The sequence below is a fragment of the Falco biarmicus genome, chromosome W, assembly GCF_023638135.1.
Source record: "Falco biarmicus isolate bFalBia1 chromosome W, bFalBia1.pri, whole genome shotgun sequence".
NCBI classification, from domain to species: Eukaryota; Metazoa; Chordata; class Aves; order Falconiformes; family Falconidae; genus Falco; species Falco biarmicus.
Window position 1 is genome coordinate 17954657 of NC_079310.1, and position 11119 is coordinate 17965775.

Genomic DNA, 11119 nt, shown 5'->3' on the forward strand with positions numbered 1-11119 from the left:
CACTTTCACCATGGTTGTCTTCTGAGACAAGGATATAATTCTTAACATTTTCTGAAAAAATAAATCTGAGAAATTTTATAAGCCACGGGCAAGAACATCTGAGATGTTACTCTGCAGTAGTTCAGTGTCTCTAAAATAGGGAGTCAGGTTTTATTCCTACTTTGATTTGCTCTGGTTGAAAAAGAAATCTGAATCCTGTCAACCAAATGATGGAGACATTAATTTCCCTTTCTATCTCATAAGGCCTCATGAATAGCTAATATTTATGCTGTTACATCTGTGGTTTATATAATATTTCTGTTTATAATATTGTTTGTAGCAATATATACTAAATTTGTAAAATAGTTTAAGCTTGAACTGAATATTTTAATAATTAAACAATAGGTAACGCTAAATTCGACATGCCATGCAACTTAAAAAAATTAAAAGTAGAGAGAAAACTAGAATTAACTATATGCCACAAAGTTACTATTTTTGTGGTATTGTAATCACTTAAAATTAGGTTATCTGAAAGACTTGTTTAGAAAGTAGAACAGACTTTATAATATCTTAGTTTTCATTATCTTGCCTACAGAAAAATTAAAAACATCTGAAAAGGTTCTACAGAAATGTTTACACTTTCATCATACTGTTATCTGAAAATCAGTGCATTTATAATTTCAGAATTGGGCATACACACAGAATTACTGCTATTTTAATTAATGTTTTCTATGGATAACACTTTATCTGTGATTCTAACCCAGACTGTAAAAGGTTCATTAATTATTAGTAAGTTAGAAGTTTATATGGAGAGGCTAAATTAATTGCTCAGAGTTGATAACTAATCAAACAATAGCTTTACTCCCTGCACTGGAAAATTTAAACTGGGCTTTGCAGTTCCTTGTCAGCATCTAGTTTTTTCTGAAATATTAGCAATTGTTGAAAACATCCTGGTACAAGTTGTTGCTATCAGAAATAGGCAGGAAGTGAGACACTTTAGGAACGAAGAGATTTGCCAGTATGGATTGTTTTATGTTTATTAACATCAGGTACCAACACATCCTGTCTGAACCTTACCAGTTCAGACCACCCTTTTGACTTCCTTGAGGAGGTGCCTTGATGTTATCCTTCATCCCATCCTACCATATCTCTTATGATTGTAAATATGTTCTCTTCACAACTTTGACAACTATTACCTCATTTTTACAGGCAGTAAAATGCCTTTTTCTAGAGAAATCTACAAGCATTTATTAGTATTGCCCTGAGCAGGACCAGATGACATGGTGATAACACCTACATCCTTCCTCCACTGTTAGAAACACCAATAGAGCTGCATTAGTGGAAGGAAAACAACAAACAATCAAAAAATCCCATACAGACATTTATTTAAGGTTGTGGCATATATTTGCTGGAATTTCTATGTACAATTTCATTTCCCCTCTTACCTTGACTGATAGCTACTGATGTCAGCTACTGCAGAATGGTCCTGTCCACCTTCTTACTCTGGGAACAGGTATATTTTTAGCACACTTTTCTAATGCCCTACTTAGTTCCCACAGTCATTTCTGTTTCTAATCCAAAGGTTTTTTTCATTTTTACAATATGCTATAGTCTTTCATTTGAGAAATAGTAATTCAAGAAACTGCTAGATACCCTCCATTAAAAAAAAACAGGTAAAATTAACATTCCACAGTCTTATCACTGAACGATTTTTGGAACCACAGTTTTAGACATCAGATTTTCAAATTTGAAACAGACAATGTAGCAAAAAAAGTGGAAAAGCAGATAAGTTAACAAAGTGGTAAAGCAACAGTATTTTAAAAAGCAATGTTGAGCAAATAAGTGGGTTTTCCATCTTTTAATTGTGTTACCTGCTGCCAAATTTGAGCTTGTGCCAGGAGCTAGCTGACATTTGAAAATATATTTGGTATCATGTAAGAAAAGGTATAGGAGTATTCTGTATATTAAGAATGAGGGAGAGTTGGATCTGGGAACACCATGTGTAATGGAAAAATTAAGAACTGAGATATACCTAGAGTGGTCCAAAAGAATTGTGAAACATGATTTGTCTCTAAAAAGCCAAGTTCACGCTTCCCCCTATGCCAATATTTATCCACATGTCCATTATTTGTATGTTTTAGTATTGTTTCTACCAATTTGCCTTCTGTGAACATCAGACTTTCTAGGCTGTGGTTCCAGATGTACTGGGAAAATCATTAATAATAATTTTATCTGATGATGATTGTGTTGTGATATGGAATTATGTGAGTTTTACAAGATGAAAAAAGAAAAAATGTTTAGAACTTAATCTTGAAATAAAGCAGGTAACAATTTCAATTACAGTGATGAAAATAATGACTGTACACAAAATTTTACAGAAATGCACTGAGAACCAAGCCTTAGTGAACTGCATTTAGTGGCAAACTTATTAATCAACACAATGTTTAAAATTGTGGTTATGTATCATGACAGGTATAAATACTGCCACTCAGAACTAATAACCAGTTTATGCTCTTCTATAATGTGATTTAAGTTCTGATTTTTAAGATTGGCAAATGCGAATTGTACTTTCTTAATGAGTTCTTACCAATTCCATAAATATAACTATGAATTACTTTTTCTCATACTGTGGCTATTCTGTTTTACATATAGCTATTTGTATGAATGAACAAGTTCCCTGTCATGTTTCTTTCATAATCATTTTTTAAAATCAATTAATAGAATCTAATAATATATTGATTATACGGTGATAAACATACACATATTCTTTATTTCCATTTTGAACCAAATCACTTATTTACTAGTACTTTTGGGTACCCTTGAAGTACTAAATTTTTCCATTAAAAAAGAAATGGATTGCACTGCAGATAGAGATGTCTGTAAAATAACTGTCATAGCCTCTCTGTGATCCTGCTGAACTGGCCACTGGAGAGAGGACATCCATTGTTTCAGACCCAGTCGCTGTTGTCTGTTGTACAGTGTTACTGTAAAGCTTGGAATTTTCTTCCCAGCAGCATTTTGGCTTGGGCAATTTCAAAAATCTGGGACCTACATAATATCGGATTTCTACTACATTGAGCTTTGTGAATGAGAGCCACATTCATGCTACAGTGATTCACTTGTGTCTCATTTTCAACCCTTTATGTGTGTCGTGGTTTAACCCCGACTGGCAACCAAGCACCACGCAGCTGCTTGCTCACTCCCCCCCACCCAGAGGGATGGGAAAGAGGATCGGAAAGGAATGTAAAACTCCAGGGTTGAGATAAGAACAATTTATTTGGTAAAGCAAAAGCCATGCATGCAAGCAAAACAAAGCAATGAATTCATTCACCACTTCCCATGGGCAGGCAGGTGTTCGGCCATCCCCAGGAAAGCAGGGCTCCGTCACATGTAACAGTTACTCGGGAAGACAAATGCCATAATGCCAAATGTCCCCACCTTCCTTCTTCTTCCCCCAGTTTATATACTCAGCGTGACGTCATATGGTATGGAATACCTCTTTGGCTAGCTTGGGTCACCTGTCCTGGCTGTGTCCCCTCCCAGTGTCCTGTGCCTCCCGAGCCCTCTGGCTGGCAGGGCCCAAGAAACTGAAAAGTCCTTGACTCTAGTACAAACATTGCCCAGCAACAACTAAAAACATCAGTATCCCATCAGCATTGTTCTCCCATCACAGCCAAAACACAGTACTGCGCTAACTACCAAGAAGAAAATTAACTCTATCCCAGCCGAAACCAGGACAATGTTTCTTCTAGTCCTTTAAAATTAGATTCCCCTCTGTCCTTTCATTGCTTCGTGCCACTATTGGCACTATGAACATCTCTTCCTTAACTCATGGGGTCTGGCTGTCTCATTCCTTTCAGCTAATTTCCAGTTTTCTAGGCTGAAGTATAGAATCTCTTTTCTAATCCTCATTCTTGATCATTAAAAATTCTAGCAAGTTTGTATGAAAGCGTATTCATGTTGTTGTTTATAACAGTTTGTCGTGGTTTAACCCTAACCAGTATTTAAGTACCATGCAGCTATTCACTCACTCCCCCCTCACCTAGAGGGATGAGGAGAATTGGAAAGGAATGTAAAAATCAAGGGTTGAGGTCAGAACAATTTAATAATTGAAATTGAATAAAAATGAAAGAAAAATAATAACAATAATAGTTATAATAAGAAGGGAGGTGAAAAATAAAATCTAGAGGGAAAGGAAGAAAGAAAACAAGTGATGCACAAATGCAACTGCTCACCACCTGCTGACCGATGCCCAGCCAGTCCCCGAGCAACAATCTGCCCTCCCTGGCTAAACCCCCAGATATATATACCAAGCATGACATCCCATGGTATGGAATACCTCTTTGGTTAGTTCAGATCAGTTGACCTGGCTGTGTCCCCTCCCAATTCCTTGTGCCCCTCCAGCCCTCTGGCTGGCAAGGCCTGAGAAACTGAAAAGTCCTTGACTTAGTATAAACATCACCCAGCAACAACTAAAAACATCAGTGTGCTATCAACATTGTTCTCACATCAGAGCCAAAACACAGCACTGTACTAGCTCCTAAGAAGAAAATTAACTCCATCCGAGCTGAAACCAGGACACAGTTACTTGTTAGTACAGAACACCAGCAATCTTTACTGACAAATATGAAAGTGAGAGAACAACTCCCTCACCCAAAATAGTTTACAGTTTAGATACACAGTCAAGTGAAAAAGGACTAAATGAGAAAGAATGGGAAAGTAGAACAACTGAGCAGTTCAGTTAAATTCTTATGTGTTTGTTCCCTGTTTTTTCTTTGTAGGTTTTTCTTGTTTGGTTGCGGGGTTTTTTTGTTTTGAGGTTTTTTGCTTAGAAGATTAAAAATACAGAGTATTTCGTTTTCTCTTACTAGTTTGTGAACATTTCTTTGTGAGGGGATCTGACATATGTGGGCCTTTAAGGCTATAATCAAGATATTAAAGAGGAAAAAAATCCTCTTTTTTCTATTGGAGAATTTAAAAGGTTTATGTAGCAAAAGAGAATCAAATATATTTAGCAAGCTTTTATTTTGATTTTGGAGGACTATAATCTATTGATGTTAGCACCCCAGACAAATCTTATTTCTACAGACTATTAGAACATTCAAACTTGGGAGGGGAGCAACAGTTACTTTAGTGTTCACTATGAGATTTTAATTTTTCAAGTAAACTTACTCTTTCAAATATCTTTTTTAGGATTCTTGTACACTCCTAAATTATGTCAGTGTAGTAGCATAGGGATGTGGCAATGCGGAAGATCACATGTAGTGACAGAAATGTAGGAACTAAGTAGAAAACCGCCCACGAAGGGGCTGGCTCTGCTACTAGTATATAAGTGCCTGTGTCTTTCAAAAAACTGCCATTTTGCCTTCCTCTCTATGAGAGTCTGAGTGCTGATGGTCCCTCAGGTGCTGCGCTGAGGTTTGGACATGTCATGAGCTACAACAAGTGGTGACCCCGACGTGATCCTGGGAGGCAGCGCGCTGGACGACGCTGGACCTCCGGAGGGGCGATGAAGCTGGAAAAAGATGTTGATGTTGATTTCGTGGTACGGGTATTGAAAAAATGGGTGAAGGAGGCGGGGGGAAAATGCCCGTGGAAAGATATAACGGAAATCATCCTATGGATGAAGGGCAGAGGGTTGATTGTTAACCCGCAAGATATTATGCATTGTGAACTGTGGGAAAATTTTGAACAAGAAATTTGGGAATCTGAGAAAATGGGCACGATGGTGTGGGGTTCAACCTGGGGTAAGATATGTCGTGCTATGAACAAAAAATGTGAAGGGGCTCAAATATGGGCTGCGGCAGGAGCATCTGTATTTGGTACGGAGCGTCCTCGGCTCCCGGGAATAAATCAGGAAGCGCAGGTGGGCACTTCATTAGCAGGGGACTCTAAACCTCCTAGTCCTCCTCCTAGTCCACCGGGTAATTTACCGGACAGTCCACTGTCACAAAGAAAGGCGGGATGCTATCCGGTAGAAGATAAGAATGCAAAGTGGGATCAAAAGAACTTATACCCAACAGATGACCTGGCAAATTTACTGCGGAGATTAAAAGTTGAGGAACAAAAACTACAGGAAAGGGATAAGGCAAAAGAAAGTAGTGTGCGGGAGGCTATTAGGCAAGGCGAAGACAGATTGCGCAGAATAGACAAAGCAGGGGACAACACCCAAACATGGCGCTGGCGAGAACAGCCGCCGAGTTATTTGGACGTGCCAACCCTCCCTTCATCTAGTTCAGATGAAGAGGAGGATTCAAAAAACTGTGATAACGCAGCCAGCAATGAACTACCTGATGCAGACTGGTTGCCTAAATACATCAGCCCAATGGGGGGAGGAAATTGTAGAATTGTACGGAACAGAGACAGTGGGTTGTTTTGACATTGATGTGCAGTTTTGGCCTTGCTTTGATGATGTGCAGCTGAGATCCTGTAGCAAAGAGTTAAATAACTCTGGGGGAGTATGAGAAGAAACTAGGATGAGACAGAAACAAAGGAGGAATGTGATCTCACCTCTAGAAGATAAGGAAACAGCATGAACAGTAGAGAGTAGCCTGTAGTGAACAGCGCTAAGGAAAGCATTGTATGAATTTGGCTGTTAACTCAAACTGTATTCATAAGCAGCTTGCTGAGTTGAGAAAAAATGTACAGGTCATAAAGATTGAGAACGGGTTAACGGACTGGCTACAGAGTTTAGGAATTACTGGATGGTTAAAAGATTTGTTTCTGCATGGGATAACGGTATTAATTGCCATTGTAATCTTTTTAATAATATTGGGCTGTGTGTGGAATTGCTTTATGAGAATTATGAACATAATAATAAAAGGGGTCTGGATCGCTCAAAAACAAAAAGGGGGATTTGTGGAATGGCTGGAAGACAACGGACATATCACGAGCAATCCAGACCAAGTAACTGTGTTGTAATAGCAGGCCGAGCAGGCCGAAACTGTAACAAGCTGCAAGTGTTGTGAAGGACATATGCAAGGCCAAGGGAGACAAAGAAACTGTATTCGCAGAGAGATAAGAGAGTTGGACAGAAAGAAGAGAAAGAACAGGATGCCTGCACAAGGGGGGAGCAGCGTGTGGGCGCCGCACCGGGACCAATCATAGGGGAGATGGAAGCGTGTGAACGAGTAGTTTTAACCTATCACCTTTTAAATAACAAAGCCTGCGTAGCGTGTGTATTTTTAGCTGGGGGTATAAATTGGTGTGAGTCTATTAATAAAGTGGCACTAACTCAAAAAAAAAAAAAAAAAGGGGAATTAAGGGAATGACCCCAGAGGCACGATTAGAGAAAGCATGTTATGTTTTGAACTTTCTGAAAATCTCTGTCGACCATGTGGTGCCTCCCACTGTGCGACATTTTGTGTCAATTGGTGACAAGCAGCAAAAGTATGAAGGTGTTTTAGCACGCATGAAAGACCTTCGTACCGGGCATTGGTCAGGACCGCATGAATTGTTAACTTGGGGGAGAGGTTATGCTTGTGTTTCTACAGATGGAAGGTCCGTGATGGATACCTGCTTGCTGTGTGCGGCCTGAGCTTAGTGTGCCGGATCGTGGGAGCGCTGCTGCCGCCAGTCAACCCAACAACTAATGTGTGGCCTCCTTACTGAACCAGTCCTTGTTTGGTGTGCCCTTCCTTGAAACTGACTTGCAGACAATGTTGCAAAAAAGTGAATGTATGTGGGGAATGAAGAATCTTACTGAAAGTCTTGGTATTTTCGATAATTGATTACCTCTGTATAATGTTAACCCAAAAGAAGTTGATATTGTTTGCACTTTAAATGTTGATAGTTGTCTTTATGTAGATGCTAATGTAGTGGAAAGCTATGATGGGACCATGACACCCACATAAGTCAACACGTGAACATGCTGATAAGCATAATGCATTTAAACGCAGTATAACTTTGGATGAAGCATGTAATGATGTAGTTGATTTATGGAACTGATGGGAACGTATTGCAGCGGTTCTTCTCTTATCCAAACTAACAACAGGGAAAGCATTAAAGAGTTAAATCACCTTGTTTGTTAGGCAGTTAAGAATGTGAGTCAAATTTGCCACCATTATATACAAAACAGAGCAACTATTGGCTTTTTGTTGTTGGTTCAAGGACATGGCTGTGAGGATTTTGATGGTATGTGCTGCGTGGATTTTAGGCGCCCCATTGCAGCAACATGTTAACAAAATCTGAGAAAATGTCAGCCTTTTGGGCATCCGTTCACTCAATTGGCAGTATTGTTTGTTTGCCTTGGTTGCTGTCATGTTTGCAAGGGCCCTGCAGAACATGACAAACCTGGTACTAGCTGGTCAAAAAACAAAAAGGGGGAATTGTTGGGGTCTGCAGTGGGTCTGCAGACAAGTTAGTTGAGTTCAAAGACAGCCACAAATTGTCAGTTATGTAAACAGGATGTGAAGAATCGGAACTTAGAACCGCAGCATACAGGCACCTACAGCAACAGCAAATAGCAAGCAAGAAGGACACAAAAACGTATCAGGGTCTAACACCTGCACTGTCTAAGATATATAAATAGTTTGTATAATCAATAAAGGCCATTTTGTCTGAAAGAAAAAAAAAAAAAGTTCACATCCACGCGGGACTTGTTTACGTTAACCTTCGCCCTGTGTTCAAGTTCTATATTGATGGTGTTGCCTCCTGGCCATTTACGGCCTCCTTCAGGTTTTGCACTCCGTGCACACGTGCCCCCACCACCCCCCATGCGTTCATTTTCTGGCTGGTAGCTTCAGGATTTAAATTAATGACGTGCAATATCTTGTCAAATGACCGGTGGGCATGAATGCCAGCAGAAATGCCAGAGGAGCAACGTTTGACCGATTGATGGGCACAGGAGCCTTTGCGACACAGCAGGCACAAACACACTTTGCGTGGCAGAATACTATGAGCAACAACACAGGCTGCGAAATCTGCATTTGTTGTGGTGAGTCAATACGAGCGCGCAAAAGAACCATGGATGACCATTAAACAAAAGTTAAATGAACCATTTTTAGATTTTGCAGACAGGCTTCAGCGGGCGATAGCTAATTCTAACCTGCCACCAGCTACTCATGATGCGGTATTGACAGAGGCTTTGTGTAGTAATGCTAACCCGATTGCACAAGGTATTTTGCAGACTCTGTCATCGTCGACACTGTTACCTCGTTTATTGCGAACAGTTGCACTTCAGGAGAAAGCAGGTCCATCAGGAACACCAACCCCGCTGGTGCAAGTCGTAACCACATAGACGTGTCATCACTGTGGACAACCTGGTCACATTAAACGGAAAAGGAGGGATCTGAAGTTTTTAGCACTGCTACTGGTTTGCGTGTCCTTGGTCAACGGTGATCGCCCGTACAACTGGACACTGATACAACTTCAAGAATCGCAAATACTACAATCTATAGTGACTCCGGGTGCTCCCTCCTTCAATGTCACGGTCTGTCAGCTGATGGGCCCAGATCTACTGGATGGTTGGCGAGCCCCGAACTGTGCTAGTAACAGTAGCAGATGGGACATTGGGGGTAGGAATACATATTGGTGCCCAAGTTCAAATCCCGGTAGGAGTTATTATAATTCCCCTGGTTATTTTTATTGTGCCTACTGGGGCTGCGAAACTATTGCCATGGTGTGGACCCCGAGTCAACCTGATAGATTTCTTATGGTAACGTGGGGTCCCTTTGGCTGTAAGACCCCTTCTAAAACTGATGGTGGGACGGTATGGCACTGTGGGAATTGTAGGTACCTCTAGATAAACGTCACTAACCCGTCCGATCTAGCTTGGTTTATTGGCAAAACTTGGGGAGTAATGCTTTGGACATTAGGTACTGATAGGGACACCCTTATTAAAATCACAAAAGAAACCTCACAGTACACCCCTCAACCTCAACCCCTAGGCCCCAACGTAGTAATCTCATGGCTTCTACCCCCACAGACCCGCGCCCCTGACTCAACTTCCAAAGCGATTAAAGGTACAATTCGTGTCCCTCAAAGGACTCATACCGAAAGCCCTGACCCTTATCCCCTTTGGTCCATGATGTAGACGATGTATTTCACCTTGAATGAATCTAATCCAAACCTAACTAACCCCTGTTGGTTCTGCTATGACAGCAAACCCCCGTTTTATGAAGGTATTGCTTGGAATGGCACCTATAATTTCTCTACGGTGGATAACCCCGGTTCATGTAAGTGGGAGACATCTAATATTGGCCTCATGATGTTAGCGATTGGGGGGGGGGGGGGAACCTGTCTGGGCCGGGTGAAAAGAAGCTGGGTCTCGTTGTGTGCTTATAACATCTCAACAGTCCTTTAGTGGAAACGTCAAATGGGTTATTCCCGGAGAAGGAGGGTGGTGGATTTGTTCCAGGAAGGGCCTCGTACCGTGTGTTATCACTTGAACCTTTTAATAACATCACTGATTTTTGTATCCAAGTCTTAGTTATGCCAAGGATTCTGTATCATCCCTCGGAGGACATATATGCACACTGGGAAAAACAACCACCACCTGTCCGGGTCAAGAGGGAGCCGATAACGTGCATAATGGTCGCAACCCTCATGGCACTTGGAATCACCGGAACGGCGACTGGCGCCAACTCCCTAGTTCAACAACGGAACGGCTGGACCTCCTTGCATGCAGCAGTTGATGAGGATTTAGAAAGACTTGAACGATCTATCTCGGCCCTAGAGAAATGCCTATCCTCATTATCAGAGGTGGTCCTACAGAATAGGCGGGGCCTAGACCTTCTTTTCTTACAACAAGGAGGCCTTTGTGCAGCCCTACAGGAAGAGTGCTGTTTTATGCGGACCACATGGGCATAGTTAGAGATTCACTAGTGAAATTGCGTGAGGGTTTGTTACAGCGTAAACGAGAACATGAGGCACAGCAAGCATGGTATGAAACCTGGTTTAATCAATCACCCTGGCTAACTGTTGGAAGAAGGGTTTGCCGGAGTCAAGAAGACGCTCAATATGAGTTATGCATCTTGCTCAACTTTATTAGTTTCTAACACTACTTATATAGAACCGATGCACATGCATATTCGTAAAGCAGAAATATAATTGGTTAGTAGTCTCTAAACGCACGCGGTTCTCACACCCCTAATTATCATGACTAAAATAAGCATTCTATCCATGTAGCTAATTGTGTTGC